Below are 24,702 nucleotides of genomic sequence, written 5' to 3' on the forward strand. Positions count from 1 at the left end.
TGGAAAACTAACGCTTATAAAAACAGAATCAATAATAGTAATGTTTTACTGTCTTGATTAGTGATTAAAAAAATATGTTAATGGAGGGGGGAGGGGAAGGGGATGGATCTAGTATGTGTAGAGTAATAATGTATTGTATGAATGTCATAATGATTTATTTTTTGGAGTATCATGCTGTTTTACGCTACCTCCTTCTTTAGCCAACGTTTCAGACAGCATTACAGTGTCCATTATCAGGGCAGATGTGTCAGACACATCATGGCAGGGCAGGAAAAATGTCAGACACATCTGCTCTGATGATGGACGTTGGCTAAGGAAGGTAGTAGCGCAACAGTGCATAATACCCGAAAAATAAATCACTATAATAATTTTAGCCCGGAAAATCTAAAAATCATATCTCTAGGAATGTCATTTGTTGTTTTAAGTTTAGAAATTATAGAGTGCTGAATTAAGTAAGTCGAATTCACTGTATGAAGAGTTTAAAATGTGTGAAGCGCGGTGAAGTTTCGTTTTTACTTATTGAAGGAGGCATAAAGGGTGCTTGTTTGCTTGATTAAACTTTGAGCATTCTTTCAGCACTGATTCTGGGCACTCTTGATTATTGAATTTTTTCTAGTACTCGTAGTTCAATATGAAGTGTTTGTCTTGCTATATACTCATTACGTATTTTTTTATTTATTTATTTATCGGACAATTTGTATAGCGCCGCTTTTGTGAGATATCACCTGAAGGACGCTAATGTTACGTAAGTTAATAGTAAATCCCATGTTCGCAAAACATCAGAAAGATGAGGTCAGTTTGTGCGAACACTTTATAAGCCGGAAGCAATCATGTCAATTTTTTTAATTGGGAATTTTAATATTTAAGGAAAAATTAATTACAGTGGCTTTAACAAATTACCCTGAAGTTTCACAGTATGTGCACAAAATACTGAATGTACACATGTACACAGTGAATTTGTTGGACACAAAATAATAAGTCTTCGAAGAGTAGGTGCACCGTGTTAGTTTAGTTTTAAATCAACACTTTTTAATACAGATTTGCTTTCTTCAGAGCAGTCTAATCATGAAAAAACCTACAAAAATATATAATACCTTTTTTAACATAACATTACAAATCATTGCCTTCGTGGCTTATGTCATATTTTGGAATGCTGTGTGGAGGGTATTTTTCAGGAAAAGGAGGAAGGAGAGTTCTTAGTAGGTAAAATGTACCAGGGTTGGGTTGGCATCTGGGGGTCAGTGTGTCCAGAAGTGACAGATATAAGAATATATCCCTTCCACTGAGGCCAAGGCGATGTGTCGAGAGACCAGTACCTTGTATCTATTTAAAAATAAAAATTAAATCCCTAAAACTGTGAACAAAAACTAATGCCGGCAACCCGGGCGTTTATTTAACTGTAACATTTATTTATATAGATTCTTTATCCGCCTAGCTAGACAAAGTTTGTTCCGACGATATTCCTGGGTAGAGCGTATACAGTTGATGCATTAGGGTTTGATTCAGGAATAAATTAATTGGTAACAAAAAAAAATAAGTAGGTACGTGATAATGAACATTACAAACAAGCAGTACATTATGGGACTTATAAAAAATGTGTTTCAAGCATAATACAACTGATATACAACCATCAATGAATTGTAAATGGCTGTTATCAGCTCTGTAAAACGTAAAACACGCCCATTAGGAAGAAGGTATATATTTTATTATTTTTTTATATTTTATAATTTCACTAGAAATTGCATGAAGTACGAATGTACAAGTTTGTAGTGTTTAGAATATGTCCGTTATTTTATTTCAGCCTTAAAAATCTTTTGAACAGCCAATTCAAATTATTTGGAGTGTGTAGTAACTACACACTCCAAAAAAACTGTTTTTGTTTGTCTTGGGAAGATATTGAACATGTGTGGTGCCCGGTAAGATTTATGTTTTCCGCGAAATTTGTTTTGTTATAGGGTACTTGAAAGTGATTATTTATTTTATCTCTAGTGTTTTGTACGATGTGGTAGTGTGATGTTTGAACACATTTTTTATAAACGATTGTTTTAATACATAATTTATTAGGGTCTAGTAATTTATTTTTTATCATTAGCAGTTCTGTAAGATGTTGGTAAGGATGTTTAAACATCGTACCCGATGTTCATCGCTCTACTGAATCTTTCATATTTAAATGGTCTAATCGTGGGGTGCGGCACATTTTAGCACCGGTGAAGGGAGCGAGGGGCATATCGGGCACGCGGGGCAATTGCTAGGCCGCTATCCTCCAGATTAGTGTTCCGACACGTAGTTGCCCCGCAACGTCACTACAATGGAAATTGTCTTGGTGTACCGTGCCGATTGCACTACGAAGTAGCTTTGCCAAATGGTACCCCGTCTGAATAGGATACTCTCTAGGTGTTGTTCAATTCTGTTTTATTTTAATTTTGTTTTAATGTTAAACACTTTATGCGTCTGTCTACAAAAATGTAGTTAATTTAGAGATTTCAAAAATAAAATGTTACAAAAAAAACTCGCTTTACTACTAACAGTTGATCATTTCGATCAACTAAATATAAACGACGAGTTAGTCAATTTATTTTTTTTCGAAAAATTATTACCTTTTTTCGAAATAGTATTTTTCTCAATTTATTATTTTAAAATACATAACATATAAAGAAATCAAAATGTTTTTACAGAAATACATAATATTGTGAATAGCATTAGAACAAAATAGTGAAAAATATGTTTTTTTTTGTATTTTTACACCAATGAAGAGAACTAGCTCTTGAGTTTGGTGTAGGAGTAAAAAGTTAACATTATAAAATATAAATATGGTTCGAAACGATGTTGTGCATTTCGTTAATGATGTTACGCGTGTTCATGAGATGCTTAGTTAGAATGCTTTTTTTACTCTCCGGTGTCTAAAAGGTGTTCCTCGTTGTAATTAAACCAATACGAAGTTTTTTTTTAATATTTATTTGTTGCGGAGCATCTCCGGATATTTACCCAAATGTAGGTAAAGTAGTTCCAAAGAGTATCTTTAAATTTTGTAAATTAAAAGTAGTTTTGTAGTTAAATTAACAGGTGTGTTATGGTTTAAAAGAACAGTATTTGGAATAATATCCACTTTGGTTACAGTGGAAAAAAATGCATTAACTTCACGCAGCAGGCCCTGAAGAAAATAATTTCCTTCAGGGCATATGTTATCTACGGGGATGCGGTATGGACTCAAGGCCTCTTTGAGGAGAGAAAGGAGCAAAAAACATAGTTCTTAAGAGACCCATGTTGTAGGAGGGAGGAACCACAGAGGCTGACGATCGTTCCAAATTGATTCCAATTAAAATCAACATCAATTTGACATAATAATTCATACCTCAAATTTTCCCCACTCTCCCTGCAATTCTGAATTCATTTGTTCCATTCGAATTTGAAATTCCGGAAATTTAAAATTCCCCATGTCAAATAATAATATGGGAATTCCGCTTTCTTACAAAGCTTGATCTCCTTTGATACCTCGGCGCTAAATTTACCTTGTAAGACGCTTTATGGATTTTATCGCAGGTATCTCTCAGACAAATGTTTAAGGGGAACGTTTACTAGGTGGAATTAGAATTCGCAATGATTGCGAAGAGGAATTTTTCGCCGAACGCAATTTAACTCGAGCTCAATATGTAATGATATCAAAATAAAAAAAAAATTTAAAACCGTCAAACAAACTAAAAATTTAATGCTTTCCAAGTAACATAATGATTCACTCGGGTGAAAAACTAGCAAGGTGAATCGAAGTGATTGAAATATTTTTGATCAAGTTTAGCAACCAGATCTGAATAGGCCGGTACTTCCCAACCTCCTTCTTGACATCATACCCTTATTTAAGATGCCATAGTCCTACTGGCTTCACGCAATGGGAAATCTTATCTATGACAAAAAAAATCACATGTAGTAAACACTTTGTGGATATATATAATTATAATAATTTGAAAGCATTATAAACAATAATTATTAGCCTGAAACACAAATATAAATTGAATAAAATCTTCCAAGAAAAAATAAATGCCGCCGACAGGAATCGAACCCGCGCCTTCTGATTGCCGGTCAGATGCACAGAACCACTGTGCTACGTCGGCTTATTTTTAATCGCCAAATAATTCAATAAATACTGGTATTTCATAAAAAAGTATTGCTTTTTGTTTATTCCCCTAAAAACAACCAAATGTATGTTTGTAGGGAAGCTATTGTTTAATACTTAATTTCTCAATAGGTGGCGCCGAGATATATTATATCTTCATTTAAAAGTGAAATATTTTTTTTATACTCAAATATCACAATTTTTTTACTAAAGGTAAACATTTGTTTAGAAGACAAGGTTTTATGCAAAGCATTAACCATAACAAATTATTAAAGCAATAATTATTAGTCTGAAACACAAATATAAATAGAAAATAATTAAATATAAATGAATATTTTTTTATATAACACTGATAAAGGTTCATGGTGAACCGAAACTTGTGTGTTTTATATGTTAAAAAAACATACACAATAAACTGGTATTATAATTTATTTTATTCTAACTATAACAAAATATTACGGCCAAGTGTTAATTATTTAATTCGGAACTGGTGTTACAATTTTTTCCTAATTTTGCAGAAGAGTAAAACTAATATATACAAAACTATTTAGATAAGTATTTTAACAAGTTAATCCAAGTGATGTTGCATAAAAATATTCTAAATAACATTCTAAGCTAAAACACTTATTTCTTTTTTTAATTTAATGAATTTATTTTTTAGGTTCATCTATGCATATTTTTTAAAGTACACAATGTACACAGAGTCTTCAGATGTTGGATGTTTCAGCACATACCTACCTACCAATTTTTTTTGTATGTTGAAAGAAATTAAACATTGGTGGTCATATATGTTTTTCGATGTTAAAGATAATTATTTCGAAAAAAAAAATATTCGGAAATCACATCCATTATCTATTTTTTCCACCACTGAGTTGAAATGTTTTTAAGTTACGTGTTTTCACGAAGATGCTGTTATGATGTATGCACTTTGTTACTGTACGATAAGCAGGAGATATCTTTATAAAAATTACGAAAATAACGCAGTGAAGATAATATTGTAATTCCGAAAAAATGAATTTCTTATGAATATAAAATATAAAAAGAAATAGGCGATATCCAGAAAAAAATGCAAAGAATATTTTACAAAATGCTTGGCCATAAATCATCCCAATTAAATAATTTGCCTCTCGACAAATAGGCAATCTTCTCGTAGGAGTGTTGTGCTTTAAATCTACTCTGATAAATTACCATCAGTACGAAAAGTATGTTGCACGCCGAAAATTCATTTATACCTTTTTTTATTCCGTGATTTATTGGCCTGATAATTCTTATTCAGCTGGACCCGTGTTTAAAATCATGAATGCCAGCAACTTTTCAGATGGATTAGAAGGTTGTATAGAATGTGACAGCATATTATGATTGAGAACTCTCATCATAGCTGGCCCTAAAAAATAATAGCTAATGTGTGTTATTTATAATATTTTTAATAAGTAATAAGAGTTTGGGCATGTATAGCGAAGTAGCGAGTAGAAGAAGTCCGGGACGACATTGAACGATCATTGGAAAAAGATGCTTGAGTCGGGTCATGTCATTGAGTCAGAGTAATAGAAGAGTATATTTATATATATAATATACTCTTCTATTACTTATAAGATGATATGTAAATGAGGCAAGGAGTAAGTACCAAGTGCCAAGACCGCGTTATTTGACTGCGACGTTACTGACCGCGGTCAGTCCTCTCTGTCAACGCCTGCGGGGAAACGGAGTAACAGTTAATTAGTTCGTTAGAAAATATTCAAACTAAAATGTTTTTAAGGATACTTGTGGTCTAATTACAACCAAGAGCTATTCTGAATAGTGTTAAGTTCGTTAAAAAAACAAAATTATGGAAATAGAATATCTCCGAAGAGGATTCTCTATAATAAGCCTTCTGGACAAGGCAGCATTATAGGTCTAGACTGAGGTTATTTCATGATGTGGAGAAAAGCACCGCATACCTACCCATAGGGTCGTATGGAAGATAACCATGAAAGACCACCATTCTAAATTTAAAATTAGCGCACCCCTCTCCCACTCCTAACCTTCAGCGTCACAACGCACCCTTGTTGGAGATGCCGTAATTCCACTGGCTTCAGATGGTTGGGAGCTTTTGCAACACTTGTGCAGTATATTTACACACAAATAGGGAACTGGAGCAAGACTTCTAGGAGTAGAGGCATTTCTTAGATTCCTAGAGACAATCAATTCCCAGCGTTTGTAAAGCCGATATTAATGATGATAAATTAATACTCAGAGACTGGTGTCAGGGAGTAATACTAATCTTAGAGATACGTGTATGCTGTCATTGAGATATAAATGGAAAGATCATACAGATAAATTGGTATTACATCCAAATAAATAGGTATACATTTCGGAAATAAGAATTCAAGTTTTCTGTATGGCCCGCAGAAGCGCATGTTTGAAAAGCATTGAAAATTCGGTTGATTTGCAAAAATTTAATTTAATTTCCAGCGTTTTATTTAATAGCCAGCACAGTGAGATTTGTTTTCCGCTTATTTTAGCGAGTATCAAAAAAATAATTGAATCTCGTTCCTTCCTGCCTTCAGTTTTCAGCAGACTTCCCTGCCGCAGAAAACTCTCCCGGTCTGTCTGCTTAATTATTTTGTTACAGACCATATCCGTTTCCTGTCCTCCCCCCTTCCGCTGCACTTCAACCCCCACCCCTACCCCTACCGAATTCCCCAACCTCCGCCCCCTGTCGGCTGCCACCAGAGGCATAAGCTCTTTCATATCACGTGCTCGTAAACATTTCATTACGTTTTAAACGTAAACATAGGTGCATATTTTTCAGGAAAGTTGTGATATTATAAGAACTAACAAAACCCTAAGTTATATTTTTGGGTCGTCCTCTGTATATTCGTGTGTGCCTTTTTATGGAATTGTGGTGGACGTTTCTGTTAACAAGTCTCTTTTCAATTTTCAAAACATGTAAATAAGGTACGTATTTTGAATGAATCATTTAGATTTTGGAACATTTCCGCACATAGACCCTCTATTGGCAGTTCGCAGTTCAACAAGAGATGGCTCATATAACAGAATGGAATTATCTACTTTTAACAAAATGCTTGCAGCTATCATCGCTAAAATGAGTCTGCCTACACTGCTAACTTGTATTGCGTAAAAAGGTACCTTTGTGCAAATAATAGGATGCCACAAACAACTACGTGAATGGAAAAAATAGAGAAAAGATTCGTTTTCTATCTCCGCCTCCCATTTCCGCCCGACAGGAAGCGGAAATGTGTTAAATGTTGAAATTCTGTTCATAAAACGGTTGAATAATGCTTCCGTTTCGTGAAAACCGTTTTTTGAAAATGTCAGCATACTTTTTTGCAGACCTTCCTGGCATTATTTTAGCTTGTCATGGTTAGCAGTAGAAATATGTTTCTCTATAGTAAGAATTTATATAGGTAGGTGTATAATCAATTTTATATTTCAAGGTTAAATATATTTAAAACAAGGTATTAGAATTGAAGGATACTTGTAAGCTCTATTTTTTGCTACATTCACATCGGGAGATGAAAATGCAACTTTGTGATCATAATATTATATAACAATTATATACCAATGTACTAGAGAAGTACCTAAAAATAGTAGTATCTACCCAGTTATTCCATATTAAAATATGTAAAGAAATGAAAATAAGCATTCGATTTCAGTAAAATTTCATTACCAATAAAGATATTCTAATATATTCTGATACCATGTTCTCAATAGACAGAAATTGATAGTAAATGTGTTTGTTTGTCTGCCTAACGCTTTAAGATAATTTTGCTTTTTAAGATGATTTATGTCCGTAAGTTATCGAATACTTTATATTGGCCTTTCAAGTGAACACTACTCCAATCCGAATCCGAAGTCGTCATTTCATAATCATTTAAATAACATAGGGTATATTTGCGGCAAGTTCCCGAGTAAAAAATGTTCCTTGTATCGCCTTGGTGTAAGACCGCCATTCAGAATTGAAATGGCTTTAACCGTGTTTTGAGACCAGATCTAAATAGCCAGGTACTTCCCGATCATAATCTTCCTCTTCTCTCCCCCCTTCCTTCAGCCTCGCATCATACCCCAGTCGGGGGTGCCATAGTACCACTGGCTCCAGATGGTTGGGAGCAGTTGGGACTCTGGTGCGGTATTCACATTCACAATTGTGATTGCCATATATTTTTGAGTTCAGAATACTGACCTTTGATTTATTTTACGAATGTTTCGTAACCAATTTATTTATTTTTATTCTTTTTTTTATTGAATGTGTAATTAATACACATTAACAAACAAGTCGTGCTAAGCCAATTGAATTTACTTTTCAACAGTTGCTTAAAATTTAGTTACATATACATTTAAGAAGTTGTAATTTACATCTTATATCTACAGATTCAACATTTTTCCATGCAATTTTCCATACATATTAAAGTAATTTTTTTCCGATAGCCAATTTTTCACCATAATATTTAACCTTATTCATAGACTTACATTGCTTTATAGTGTCACGTAATAAATTCAATATCTTCGGTATGTTGTATTCAAACGTTCTCCGTCCGTACTTATTATTAAATTTCGGAACTATTAACCCGTCATTGCGCGTGAATCTAGTGCTGTATTTATGTTCTAATTTCTCTTTATGCTGCGGGGTATATATATGCTGAATCATAATTTTTTGCCATAGTATAGCCTTAACAGGTAAAATTTTCGCACTCTGAAACAGCAACGATGTATTATGTCTCTGTTTGAAAATATTAGGGACGACTTGTAATTTTACGATTGCGTTTTGTACAACTTGGACTTGTTTCAGATTGGTTAAAGTAGTATGTCTCCTCATTGTTAATCCACATCTCATAATAGATTCTGCCATTGACATATAAATTATTTTAATTGTTTCAATTGATGGGAAGAAAATTTTTTGTGTAGATTCTGCCAGCAATTGATCTGAGTCTTTTACAGGTTTTTTAATACCTATGTTTTTCCCATTTGTAAAGTAATGTACTGTAACGCCAAGATCGACATATTCCATAACTAATTCTAAGCTTTCACATTTACAATTAGTTGGGATATTTATTAATTAATTGGCGCCAGTCCCGTTGGCGTCATGTATCTTTTGTCAGGAGATTTTTCAATGTGGATGAGTGTTTCAGGCTAATAATTATTGCTTATAAAATAATTGTTATATTATAATACTCGTTTGTTTATTTGAATCAACGATTTAAAAATAATATAACAATTATTTTATAAGCAATAATTATTAGCCTGAAACACTCATCCACATTGAAAAATCTCCTGACAAAAAATACATGACGCCAACGGGACTGGCGCCATGAATCTTTTATCAGGAGATTTTTCAATGAGGATGAGTGTTTCAGGCTCATAATTATTGCTTATAAAATACTTGTTACCCTTTGTGCTATGCATAAAAAATTTTGTCTTAAAACATTAGTTTACAAAAAAAATAAAAATAATAATATGTTTTTTTTTTTTTTTTTAAAGAAAGACAAAAGTTCCCAGGTTACGAATAACCCAACAATGTTTGAAAATCTCCTACTACCACCACAGAAAGCCGAAAATGTTTCTTGTGTTGTGATGGAGGACTTAGCCAGCCGAGGAATCGAATGTTTTATGTTTTATCTATAATATTTTATTTTTTCTTTTATTTTTATTTATAATATGCTAATTTCTCTACAAAACAGTTCGCATCCCTTCGTTCTGAATAACTTCATACTTTGAAGTGCAGCGAGTTGTGAAAGTATAAATTATAATTAATTTATTTTTTTAAATAATGACAATCGCTTACGTAAATCCCTGAAACACTTATGAAAAATTGGCGCCCTGGGGATGATTGAGCAGTTTAATTCTAGAGATTCAGATCAAAGTTTAAATTTCAAATTGAACGCAGAGATCTCCAATTGTGCGTGCACTGGGATGAAATAAATTCTTCCATTCACAGTTTAACGACGAAATAGATTTTTAAAAAATGTAATATCTTACATTCGTAAATTTGTCGACACCAAATTTTTACGTTGCCATGTTACATGGATCTTATATTTTACGATAAAATAAGCAATATTCTGAGGGTGTAATACACACATGTAATTTATGGAATATAGTTAGAGAATATGGTCATAATTTGGTAGAATTTTCGACAAATAAGTCAAGCTTTCGATATGACCACGTATCATGTTAGATCTATTGGAACTAGTATCAAGTAATGCAGGAAACAAGTCGTCAAGGTACGTCAGAAAGTGGTTAGTGACAGGTAGTGTCACAAATAAAATACGCTTTACACACAAAATATCAAGGATATCAGGCATCTCGAATACATACAGAAAAAATACACAATTTTGTAAACATAAATAATTGAAAATTAAATTTTATTTGGCAACTAATGCAACGCGAATGAATAAGAAAGAACAAAAAATTGAACAATCATTTGATCTAATGCCAATTTGGAAGGAAATTGTTGACTATAATTTTGTTTTAAAACCTACTACTAGGTTACTGAAATGGCAATCACATTAGTTTCTTTCAGAAGCACTAAGACGTCCAAAAACGTGGTTATCGGTTTTTGTCTTTAGTGTTCCAAATGATACGGTAATTTAAGAATAATTATGATTAGAAAATAACGACGCAAACTAAATAAATGCGTTATAGATCATTCATAAACATGAATACAAAAAAATGTACAATCCGTTGTCGTCCTCTACTGTTAAACCACCTAAAGAATAAAGCAGTCGCGAACTCAAACACTCCGAAATTGCAAACTAATGACCTGAAAAAATCGTAAGGCGACTCGGTTTTCCGATAATTGGAAAATGTCCTGAATGCCTCTCTTTATTCAAAACGCTATCTCAAACGTTTATAAGGCGACGGATTGGAATTGATCAATTAGACGTTCTTAGATAAGGGATGCTTATTGATTTGATGCTGTTCTCAGTTTTCGCCTTAGCTCCCAAGTGCTCGGCTCCTAAGTCTTCGCTCTTTTTTAAATTTACACTAAAGAAGAAACCGAAAGTTTCATGGCACTTCTGGGTTAGTTGGACAAATGAACAAATTCGATTGCGAAAAAATTCCAAGTAGGAAGGAAGGTGCGAGTTTTGAAAGGGAATACTCAGATTCAGTAAAAACATCTAATTACCTACCTACCTTCTATTCTAGTCACCAACCAACATATCGATGAAATCGCACAACTTACGAGTAAGTAATAAAAATAATCACACTGCGAAAATTACTCTAAATTTTGCATCTTCAATTAATGCATAAATTCATGCTACAAAAAGAAGTGATCAAATGAAATCCGTAAATTTATTTTTTAAGCTGAAAACATCTACAGATATAAAACACCGATTTTTATAACAATCCAAATGCAAAACAATCATACTCGTATTTACCAAACCATTCAAAATATGATATTATCCCTAATGAATTGCGCTGTAACAATGAACCTATCAAGACAATTCAGTAAAATTCAAACAAAGGCAAAATTTTTAAAGTTAGCTAACCCAGTTTGATATCATATTTTTACTTATGACAGTTAGTACACATAATAAAATAGCACAGTATTGGCTTGAGGCCATGGAGGTTGTTTGCATCTCCCGCTTCCAATGGCTTAGAAAATAAGTTTAGCTTTAATATCATAATAATTCAATAAAACAGAGTGACTTTAATATACACTTCTGTTTACTAATGTGATTGAAACCGTTCTGGTTTCGCTTTGACTCGAGTTTTATCAGGGCTTATTTCGTACTTCATATAACTAATTTCAAATTTGACTATATGAAACCATGCTGAAGTTTTTAAGCTTTTATGGCAAAGCAAAACGCGGAACACCAACAGAATTAATTAATATTAATGTAAAACAATTTTATTGCTTTTCATTTTATTAATAATAGTATTGCTTCACCTGTGTCAACTTATTTGCACCTTGTTTTGTTACTCTACTAATTTCAATGGTCGCCGGTTGTTGCAAAAACCCCCCGTGTTTCACTTATAATCTTAAAGACTCTACTTTAATTTTTTTTTTTTGATTTTTATATATAGTAGGTACGCACTGCGCAGTCTGAATCTCCATATAAATAAATATAATGTGGTCAACGCAATATTCAAGTATTCTCGTGGAACAGATGATGAAGAAGAGATATTGAAACAACAGTTAACACTATGTTATAGTTTTTTACTATCTTTTTAATTTATACGTCAGTCTCGTGGTCAGTCTTCAAAGTCCTCAACATTTCTCTGTTTAATACATTTAATACTGATATAAAATACTGATTTCAAACAAAAGTGAGTATCAAAACGAGCACCCTAAATCCATATAGCCACTCCAGCTCATCTTTGAGAATGCATCGCCATTGATTGTGAAGGGAGGCTCGGTTGAACAATGGGCCACCGGATATCCGATTTTTCTTTCCGCACAACCGCCCAGCCTCCGCGGTAGCCTTCGTGAACACGCACGACTTCCAGCACTGACGGCGTAGTATGAAACGTTTTCAAATAATCTCAAATATTGTTTAGAAAACTGGATAATTAAACCATGAAAAAATATATCGTGGTATTAGTAATGAGGGTTTAATAAAGGACGTAGGTACGGTTTGCTATTTAAAAAATATACCTATAATGACGAATCAAGTTTAAAAAATGATTTCCTTGTGTGCACACGGAGAAAAATGAATATTACTTATGTATTAAAAATCTCCTAAAATTCTTGGTAATCTGGTTGAAAGTGGGATTGCAGGACTCCAACGGTTTCCGTTATCCAAATTACCACGATGTCGGAACACTGTGATAATTTGTTCTGACATCGTGATATTGCATTCGAAATAATGGTGACAGGATAAATCATCATAACGGTAATTCATCACATCTTTAAAAAGTTATATAAAGTCATGGAAAGTGATGAAACAAAAACTTTATTAACTGGATTAAGTAGGTTAGGTTAGGTTAAAAAAAAATTTTCATCGTTTCTAATGACTTTATATCACTTTTTAAAATTATCATGGAACCGAAATAATATACTAAAATTTTATCAAGTAACCTGTTGATTTATTAGTTAAAGGCCTGCAATCCGATTTTTAACCGGATTACCAATAATTTGAAGAGATTCTTTATAAATAAGGATGTATAATAGTAGGTAAATAATCTTTTTTCGAATTAGAGAAAAATACAGGAAAATATTGCAAATTTTTTGAATTTTTTAGAATAGGATAAGGTTGAAAATAATATTTTTTCTCAAAGTTACCAGTTTTTACTTAACGTAAACTAAAAAAACATTAACAATTATTATCCCACGCCTTCTGATTTATCGTATTGTCATATAAAATCAGAACACGAATCGCAAACACGCGAACATTTTAGCACGTCAAAAACCTTTAGTTTAAGTATAATAATAATTGAAGAATCGTGTTTCACATCATGTTTCGGATATTTTTCTCGTCTGTCACGAACGCAGCCCTTCATAGAGACTTAGGCCCAGTTTAGAAATGCCTGTAAAGCTGTTTTAAAGAATTAAAGATTTTGTAAATATTTCAAGATTGTTTATAAGAATTTATTGATGACATTCATCAGGATTATATAGATATACATTCGAAATTAATGTATGATTTCAATAAATTTTCTTGCCCCCCTTTTTAGCTGCAACCTTCTACGTAAAATCCGGTCAGGACCGGACTTTTGCCTTGGCCCGAGAGGCTCCGGCCTAGGTTTCCAGCCTCGGGGTAAGGGCTCCAGTCAGGGACCGATTTTTATTTTATTATTTAACATCAACTCCACAAAAAAGACCCCTGTTGGAAATAAGTTTCTTTTAGGGCATAATATATCATCTTTGGAGATGCTGTAAAAATGGCAGACATTAAATGTCGGAGAGGGCCCCGGCTAGGTAAAATGATACACATTGATGATTGATGCTTGAAAGTTGGCGACGCCCCTATGTGTGACAATCGAAATTTGGAGCAATAAACTGGTTCTTATAAATTGGGCTTTCATGCATAGCGTGTTTCCTAAAACACACTACAAACTTCCCAACGAACTTTAATTAACCAAAAATGCATATAGAGCATCTCAAAATTATTGCTTCTCTGTATTTTATTTTCATTAATCGCCATAGTGATAAACTTATATTATATAGCCATCCAAAAGTGTTAAAAGTGTGTAGATCAAGTTCAGTGATATTTTGACTTTATATTTATTTTTCTTCAATTGTTTTAAATAGTCGTTTCCTGCACTATTTTCGTTTATAATTTTGTAAATATTTTTTCTATATATATTTTTTTTCTTTTTTTTTAAATTTTATTATTAACCAATATACATATAATACACAATTAACCAATATATATATATAGTATATAATATTAGTCGTAACAATACCTCCCTAATTGAGAAATTCTCGTGTTTAGGGAGGGAGCACTATCAAATTGACAGTATGTACTATACATACTTATTAGTTGTTACAATTTGGATGCATGAAGGACTACTGTTTTTATACATAATGAAAATATAAGTTGCAATTTATTTTTATTTTTTTTGTACTTACATAATAAAAAAAAAATTTATACATAATGAAAAATATAAGATGGCATTTGTTTTGTACACAATGGAAATATAGGTTGGCACATCGTAACACATACTTAAAAATTATTTAATAGTAAAATGTTTTTTGAGTTTTTGTTTAAAAATTTCATAATTCCTCTCGGATTTTATTTCTATAAGGAGTTCGTTAAAGCATTTTATTGTTGAGTATGTGTAATGATGTTGGGCTGTTGTAGTATTAAGTTTAGGGATTATTATTTGTCCTAAGGTTCTCGGTCTGGTGCTTAATGACTTTTTTGTTAGTTTGTCTTTATGGATTTGAAGTAATTTATGTAAATTATTTATTTTTAGTTTGTCTTTGTGGTTTTGAAGTAATGTATGTAAAAGCCTTAATAGGCGTGAAATAAATAAATAAATGAAATAAATTTATTATAATAATTGATTTTCAGAAATACTGAAGTACTCATGTAATTTTCGGCTATGAAAAAACAGTGAACCAAACAAAAAAAATCAAAATCTCTACCTGTGATATTTATTCGAAAGCTGGCTTACGTTTTGCATTCACCCGATGAGTGAATCAGACTACCCCTGCCATCTAGCGACAAGAGTTAAAACATTTTAGGGGATGTTCCGCGGTATCTTTGTTCCCGTACAGATGGCAGGATTCTGCGTCTTCGCTAGAAAACGAGCTTTCACGTAAAATTATTTTACTCCAAGACACTTCGAGGTTCGCATATTTTATAATATCAAGAGCCAAGTAAATGTATTTTTTTACTCAGACAATTATGTTTCATTTAGAAGAAGATATTATTTATATATCAATTATATCTACTACTTATAAAGAATTATATGAAACAGAAAATTTAAAAAAATACGGTTTCAACACTGGAAATCGGATGATATTTTGTTTAGATTTATTAGTATTATCATTTCTTCAATGATATATTACATTGATGGGTATAATGTTCAAACATTAAAGGAAAGGTTATTCCAATAAAAAATGGAATATTCATTTGGAAAAAAATCGATAGGTGTCCCATACAAATAAAAATCGGAAATGTTTATCCGAGATACTATTTAGGTTACAAACATATTATTTTAAACTCCGTAATCATTCAAAAATATAGCAGCCAAAACTTAGTTGAGGATTAATTCTGCTATTGAAATACGACATCGACAAAAATGACATAAAATAATAAGGTCCCAATGGTCGAGCAGTCAGAGGCGTTGTCCCGATAAGAAGATCTCATCGGGTGCTCATATTATTTTTATTTTATATTTTAAATGATTTTTTCTTAGAGTGGGTATACAATCTACAGTAAAAATTGTTTCTATTTTTTTGAAAAAAAATAACTAGATAATACTAATAGCAATCTTTTGACGCATCGGAAACCAATAATTCAACTCTATAACGGTCAGGGTAAAAAGCCCGGATTCACACCCTAACCTCTAAAAAGATAAAGCAATATTATTTAGACTCGGGAGTTTTATAATTGTTTACCCATTAGTGTTACTTGTAACAACAGAAGTGACCTGTTTAGTGGTGGTCAATGGCTAGAAAAAAACGCCAGCACTTATATTATTACCGAGTAATTCAAATTTAATATGAAAGACGAATGGTTGAACCTTTTGCGTTGGTCTATCGAAGAAAGTTTCATACGTTTTTAAGAAGTTGCTTTTATAATAAATACGAAGCTAACCTTTCAAAAATATTTAAATGCTAACCACAATTTTTTCAATTCTAAACTTACAAAGCCTATTTAGTTATTTTTGGCGTAAATTAGCTGTTATGTTATTCTGGTATTTTATTTTATTAAATGCCCTAAATTATTCGAGGAACAATAAAAAATTATGCATTCGAGAGTCCTCCAAGAAATTTGTGCATTGACTGTGATCCGTGAGTTCTCCAAGAAATTTGTCCTTCGACTGTTATACGTGAGTTCTCCGTGAAATTTGTGCATTGACTGATCCGTGAGTTCTCCAAGAAATTTTTCCTTTGACTGTGATCCGTGAGTTCTCCAAGAAATTTGTCCTTTGACTATGATCCGTAAGTTCTCCAAGAAATTTGTCCTTTGACTGTGATCCAAGAGTTTTCCAATAAATGTGTGCTTTGACTGTTTCGTGAATTAACCAAGAAATTAGAGCTTTGACTGTGATTCGTGAATTCTCCAAGAAATTTATTTGATACGAATTTTCCATTGCTGTGAACAAAAATGTGCTTTTAAGAATATTTTCTGTATTTTTTTACTGTGCCTTTAGCAAGCATTCATTAAACATACATTATAATTATAAGGTAAAAAATGCTGTAAGTTTATTCGAATCCAACATTACAGTTACCTAAAGTAAGTTACTTACAGTTTATTGTTTCTTTATATTGTACCTTTTGCGTTAGAATTTTTAACCTCACTAGGACAAGCCTGTGTTGAGTTATAGTGGTGGATCCATTTTTAAAAATTGAATGAAATTTTAACGGAATTGATATAGGTCGCTTCATTTAAGGGGTAAAAGGGACTGCAAGTGGTTATTCCAAACTAGTTCTAAACACTTTTTGAAACATTTAAAACTATGGGTGTGCACAAATAAACCAAACTTGTTCTCTTCAAAGTCATTTGCCTGTAACTCTCGGTTATCGACTATCTATTGAATCATTAAAATATACATAACCCCTGAATCCTTCAAGGTGTGCTGCGGGGAAATGAAGAGGCGTAGCGTGCACTGCTTTGAAATATTAATTCCCTGAAAATCATTTCACCCTGTTACAAAACGAGAATAGTATTTTCAGGAGGTAATAGAACTGAAGAGAGAATGTGTACTCAGCGTTCTAGCAAATTTCCTCAAGCAGAAAGCAGAATAATGTATTTTTACATGTTGACTTTACTATTTACGTAACTCCAGGATCATGAATAAAATGAATGCTATATTTTTTTGCTACAGCGTCTACGTTTGCGTTCCTAAGGTTTCCTTCTTAATATCAAGCGCGAAAACAACTTCTTCCTTTGTTGCTCTCGTGTTATCAGCCGTGTTGCTAAGCACACAACCTTCGCAATAAGCAAAACATATTTTTAAAGAGCACACGCTTGAATTAATTTGCAAACACCAATGCTATCGAAAGTTTTTAAAAACATTATCACCTTCATTATAATTTACTTTCACGATCTAATCGGACAATATTATTTTGTTTATTTTTTAACACATGTTTTTAAATTTAAATTTTGTCTTTTTTAATGAATGAATAAAAAATGAATGAAAGAATGAATGAAGTGGAATCTAAGAATTGAAAATTAACCCACATCCCAACATCCGATCGATCTGAAACTGGGCAGATTGACTCGTTATCGATGACAATACTAACACACTCACACATACATGCAACTCTCTGATAAATTACAACAGTTAAAATAAGAAATAAATCTCGGTACCATACACATAGGATTTCGCTAAAGCACAGTTCACTAATTTGCCTTCCCTTCCCTGGGTAGGAAGGTTCAATTCTCATTCAAACCAAAAAAATATGTACGAGTACATTTTTTTGAGTTTCAAAAGATCTTTCATGAACTGTTAATAAAAATAGATGTATTATGGTAAAGAAATATTTTATTTTTATTTTCTTTATTTCTCTCTTCAGCTTCAAAGAACACAAAATCTTTAATAAAATAAATCATTTTTTGCTTCTTCCAGTAAACCACCAGGTACATAAGCAAGAGGGTATATTTTATCTTTTTTTACCTGTGCGTATTTCTACGTACTTGTATTATTTTCTACCGCGACTACAACATAATATAATTTTACATTAATTTGGCATAGGAAAGCTCTAAAGTGTATAATGGCAAACGACAGTACATATTACGCCGATAACGTAACATTACCAAAAAAATTACATATAGGTGTAATTACAATTATTAAAAGTGAGGTGATGAATTTCTATTGAAATTCATCATAAAGTGCATTCGATTGAAGATCGAGATATCGAGAGATCTTTCTTTCTTTGTTGTCCTTGTCCATGTTGATTAAAGAAAATTAAAATGATTATAATAATAAATAAGTACTCCATAATCTTTCCGGAGGGTTAATTTCGACAAGATTAACTAACAGTGGATCAACAACTAACTTTGCGGTAACATACGAAAGGGCGTATCCAGAAAGTAAGTGTACTGAGGCTCTCACGACAGAATGAATTTTATTTTCGACATGACTACACTTGTGTAGCCTGACTCTTCCCCTCCGCAACGAGACCGGTTCAAGGTCAGTACGTTGAGAAGTGTTGATGCGACAACACGTTTCGCGAAAAATGTCAATCCAATCTCCCGCCAAGTGCGAAATACGCGGCGTCATCCGTTATCTCGTTTGGAAGGGAAAACCTCCGTTTGAGGTTTATAATGATGTGAAAACTGCATATGGTGATAAAGCTATGAATCGTACGAGTGTGTACAAGTGGTATCGCGAGTTTAAAAACTGTCGTACGTCTGTGCATGATGATCGGAGGAACGGAAAACCTTCAATTGTGATGTGAATTGTGCGAAATTGTGGACAAAATCGAAAAAACGCTCCGTGACGATCGCAGATTGACTGCGGAATAACTCTCTGTGATGTTTCCGCAAATCTCCAGATCTCTACTACACGAAACCCATCACAGAAACCCTCTGGTATCGGAAACTGTCCGCGAGGTGGGTCCCAAAACAGCTGACAGACCAACACGGTTGAAGTTGAATCGAGTTGAAGCCGGACAAGAGTTTTTGAGGCGCTGCAAACTCCATGGAGATGAATTTCTCCGCTCCATCGTTACTGAAGATGAAACTTGGGTTGCACATTATACGCCTGAAACCAAAAGGCAGTCTCAACCGTGGCGTCACACCTCTTCACCCTCCGCCAAAAAGTTCATTACCACAATTTCAGCCAAGAAAATCATGACATCCGTGTTTTGGGACTGTCAAGGCATAATTTTGATTGAATATCTGCCTCAATGGGAGACCATCAACTCTTCGAGATACTGTGAGACCCTAAAAAAGTTGCGGAAGGCGATTCAAAACAAGAGGAGAGGCATGCTGATAAAAGGAGTCAGCCTGTTGCACGACAATACCAGACCACACACGGCCAACGCCACGAAGGAACTGCTTGTCTCGTTTAATGGATGTCCTGAACCAACCCGCGCATTCCCCTGACCTAGCACATTCAAATTATTATCTCTTTAAGCTGAAGCTGTACATGGATGGAAAAATGTTTTCAACCGACGAGAAGGTAAAGGAAGAGGTGGAGAACTGGACGAAGGGGTTGGCGGGAAACTACTTCGAGGAAGGCATCAAAAAGTTGATAACCCGCTTCACCAACTGAATTGAGAGGAATGGCGACTATATCGAAAAATAGCTTACATATGTACTACGGAAACCATGTAATATTTTTGTTTCAATACAAAATTTTGTAACCTACAAAAATTCAGTACACTTACTTTCTGGATACGCCTCGTATCTTTAAATTCCATTATTTTTGGGTTCAGAATATAAAAAAAAAAGAAAAAATGTTACGGTGTTTGAACCAACATTTTTTTATACTCCGACCGGTTTCGGAACAAACATTTCTTCCTCCGGGTACATACTGACTTAAAATTAAAAAAACAATGGGGGAACATAACATATTATTAAGTATTGAAGTGGGGGGGAGGCGTGACCAGGGATTAGTAAAGAGTTGGGGGACAAGATAGAACGGACTGTGAAAGGGAACGTGTCCAAGATATGAAAAAAAAAGTTTTGTTTATTGTGAATGAATTCATTATTATTCAGGGATTTCTTTATTTCTAAGGCTTCTAAGTTATCTAATCGTTTTAATTTATTATTTAAGTTTTCTTATATTATTTTATTTTCTTTACTATGACAAAGTATATAATATTTTGTTCACCCATTTTGACATGAGAAAAAATGAACATTTTCTAGCAAAAATCTATCAATAACAATAGCATTTTTAGTATTTATATTATATAAGCTTCTTGGGTGTATTACATAACAAAAATCTGTGAAATTTCAGCTGAGATATAAGCAGAATTTAGCTTATCCTCATCCTTTAAATAACCTTAACCTAAGATCTTTCCTGGAATGCGTGAATCTTCACAAAAGGGCAAGGATTCAATTATTAATGTTGTATTGAATGAATAATAAGCCCCAGAGTGTTCGAAGCGTGTTCTAGATGTATTTATAAATAGATGTGGGTAAATTGCAAGAAACCCATCGCACCAATGGCAACCAGAAATCTATTTCTTTCTAGCAAAATTTTCGTGATTTATACTGAAAAAAAAAGCAAATTCGGTTCCATGATAACTCCACACATTAACAATTTAACACACCTTTAAAAAAAATTTATATAAAATCAAATTTAATAATATAATCATTAAGTTCTACAAGTATTTTTTGGCAATAGATTTCATATTCTGTGGGGGTATTTTGAAAAATAAAAAATGAAATCTTTTGTCACTATAATTTTATCAGTAAATTGGTTTAACCGGTAATAAATCATTTTAAATTGGGGGGGGGGGGGGTAAAATTGAATCATATTAATAATTCGTCTAAACGTGGCTGAAACCACAGTTTGAAAATGGCCTTCAAAGCCGAAATAATATTTGGCTAATTTATATAGCGCCGTTTTCGTGAGAAATCACCTCAAGGGCGCTAACAGCTGTAACAATAACAAAAACCAAAAAATACTTGCAGAACTTGATAATTATATTATTATATTTGATTTTAATTAAAATTTAAAAAAATAAAAATTAAATGGAGTTCCACGAATTAAACACAAAAACAATAAAAAACACTTTTTTTGTTATTTGTTTTGGTGATTTTGTAAAATAACACATCTGCCCTGATGATGGACACTGCAATGCTGTCCGAAACGTTGGCTAAAGAAGGATATGGGCAACACGGCATAACACACCAAAAACAAATAACAAAAATACTTTTGGCCGTGAAAATCTTAAATCATATTTAATAAAAAACACCTTTAAATGGAGATAGAAGTAATTCAGTGGTGCTGTTGATGATAAATACAGAAAATGTCTATTGTTTTCCGAATTGCAAAGTTATTTTGAGCAAAAATCTGCCATTAAATTGAAACTTTGATCGAAACGGAAATAGCCGTGTTTAGTGATTTGATTTAAAGCTTAGATCTTTTTTTTTTTTTTTTTTTTTTTAAAAGAAAGACAAACATTCCCGGGTCACGGATAACCCAACAATGTTTGAAAATCTCCTACTACCACCACAGAAAGCCGAAAATGTTGCTTGTGTTATGATGGAGGACTTACCCAGCCGAGGAATCGAACACGCGACGCTCGGGTGAGACCCAAGCGCTATGCCCACTCAACCACTGACCGGTCTGAATTGATGGGCATTCCCCAACCTTCTATTTCTCACAGCATTCAGCCTCATTACGTACCCCAAGACGGTTATGTCTGTCCCACTCTGTAGGTTTACCTTGATCAAATTAATTTTACGGATAGAGAAGATGTGCGGAAATAGCATTAATTTGGTACTAAAAAATAATTAAAACGAATAAATTTTTATAGACATCAATAGTTCCTAATTTCATCGTGCCGGCGGAGTTTGTAGGCAGCATTGCCTACAATATTATGCCTACTTTCATAATATTATGTTCAAAGATTCTATGTTCTATATTACTATACTATATCCCAGGATGGGTTTTGGCCTCTTTTTATGTGAATAAAGCAAGAGAGTGAGTCCCAACTGCTTTCAATCTTCTGGAGCCAGAGAAACATTGGTATTCTCAAAAGGGTTATGTTGTGGAGGTAGTGAAGATGGGAAAGAGGAATGTGGGGAATTACCCGACTAATCAGATTTATTCACAAAACACGGCTAAAGCCATTCAAGCAACTTTTAAAATCTGAATGTTGGTTTTTCATCAGGGCGATACTTACTCTCAATGAATGTATTGTTCGCTCTGGAACATGCTTAAAATACAATAGGTAGGTCCGTATAAATTATTTTTGAATGAATTAATTTTGAAACATCATGAATTAATAAAATATAAATTTACTTGCGAAAGGATGGTTTTCAATCAGCGACCAGCGATACCCTTACCTCGCGACCACGTACAAGACTCCTTCCACAATCTCCTGTTAGCAATTATTTTTCAGTAGTCAGGCCTTCCATCCCGCTGGCGTTTTCTTCTCGCATTTAGTTCAATTTTATCTAGATCTACCTCTTGGAAGTTTTCACTTGGTCATGGCCTTTGCTCTCCTGTCATCTGCCATTCTTTTGAGTTAGCCAAACCTTTGCTAACTTTGGCACAGATAACAGAACAATGGTTTCAGGCACAATTAAACGTTGTTGCATGTTTCATTTGAATTCTCTACATATGTACATATTTTCTAAGAAATTCTTCGTAAATGGAATTTTATATGGAATTTTGCAAGAATATTAAGTTTCATTTTTTTTCAGTTTTGATTTTATTCTGCGTTTTTGAATAATAGATTATGGAGAAGGCATTATCGTTTACCTCAAAACATTTTTTTAAGAGCTTACCTAGTAATTTTCTTGGAAACTAGTGTAAATACCAATAAAAATTTAATTAATTTATCTGTTGGCAAAACTGTTTTTAGCATGACCCTAATTTAACTCATGGTTCGCTGATCTTCAGCAGCCAAAACAACATCAAACCTCATTAACTCTTAATGCCATTATTACACCACAAAAACACCATATTTTGCATCTCCTTCATATCTTTCCCATTAAAGACAATTAAATTATGTCCGTTAACCATCTTTTCATTGTAATTTATATCAAATTCTTAGCGAGCGGTTATTAAAAAAATATGCTATAAACGATACTTAGTTTTTCTCTTTCCTTCACTAATTGTTATTTATTTCCTTTTAATAGGTATATTAAAGATATGTTCTAAAGGTTTCTTAATCATAAATGCCCAATGGTCTACGTATAATACAAGTCAGAAGGTTTACAGTTCTATTCCCCCTCCACAACGCAAACATTATTAATGCACAGAGAAAGAATATAAATTTTAATATTGAGTATTGCTAATTTGAATCTCTTCAAATTTGAGATTTTCACGGCCAAAAGTATTACAGTGATTTTTTTTGGGATATTATGCCGTGTTACGCCACTTCTTTCTTTAAAGGTTTCGGGCAACAGTACAGTGTTCATTATCAGGGCAAATGTCTCAGTCAACATCTGACGTGTCACGTATCTGCCCTGATGAAAAAACTAAAAAAAAAAAAAATGAAATTGTGTAGAACATTTCTGATTGTATCAAAAAACTAAAACCTGCTTTGGAAAGGTGATAAAATACGATTTCACATTATATTATTAATTTTTTAGTTTCTAAAACTATACGCATTTTATAAATGAATTACACACGTTATTGTAACCTCAATTTTTTGTCGGTTGTTCATATAAAATAAAAATAAAAGTTTCATTTTTTTCATATTGCGTTCGGAACCTTTGCTTTCATAAAAGAACACATATTAATTATTCTGTGGTTAATTTTTATATTTGCATAAAAATAAGGAATAGTATTTTTTCTTTCTAACACCGTTAAGATCATACGAGTATATATATCACCATGAGAGTAAGGGAGATACAACGATTTTTATGAGACAATAAGAGTTGTTTCTAAAGGTGAACAAATTAGGACGAAGGGTTAAGCTCAATAATATTATTTTAATGGAAAGAGGTAATTGTCATACAGATATTCACTAAACTGTTGGTTATATTCAGTTCATCTCGCACATTTATCCAAAAATCCAAATGTAAAAATAGCGCCCCGATGACAGCTATCTTCGCAATTCGCAACGAGCAGCTACGTCATATTCAAACTCGAACCGTTTAGAAATCAGCGGTTTTAAATAGTTTTTAAGGCGAAGCTCTACTAAATAATGGAAAATCGTGTGTTTTTGGTTTGAAAATTTGATCGTTTAATAATATTTTAAATGATTTATTAAAATCCTGCTAGTAGAACACATTGGCCTTTGTATAAACCCAGAAAAAATTAAAGCATTCAGCCCATAAAAACGGATTTAAAGGTCGAAATCTTGTATTCACGAACCGCTTTTCGGTTATGGTTTTATTGTATAA

The 24,702-nt window shown here is 33.0% G+C and overlaps 1 non-coding gene across 1 annotated transcript; it reads right to left on the reverse strand.

Moving 5' to 3' along the window:
* Positions 1-4,033: 4,033 nt before the first annotated feature.
* On the reverse strand, positions 4,034-4,106 carry TRNAA-GGC (transfer RNA alanine (anticodon GGC)). The gene has a single exon. It is a non-coding gene; the product is annotated as a tRNA-Ala (tRNA).
* Positions 4,107-24,702: the final 20,596 nt, after the last annotated feature.

This window comes from Hesperophylax consimilis, chromosome 5 (genome assembly GCF_061612785.1).
Source record: "Hesperophylax consimilis isolate HC1 chromosome 5, BYU_Hcon_1.0, whole genome shotgun sequence".
Classification (NCBI taxonomy): Eukaryota; Metazoa; Arthropoda; class Insecta; order Trichoptera; family Limnephilidae; genus Hesperophylax; species Hesperophylax consimilis.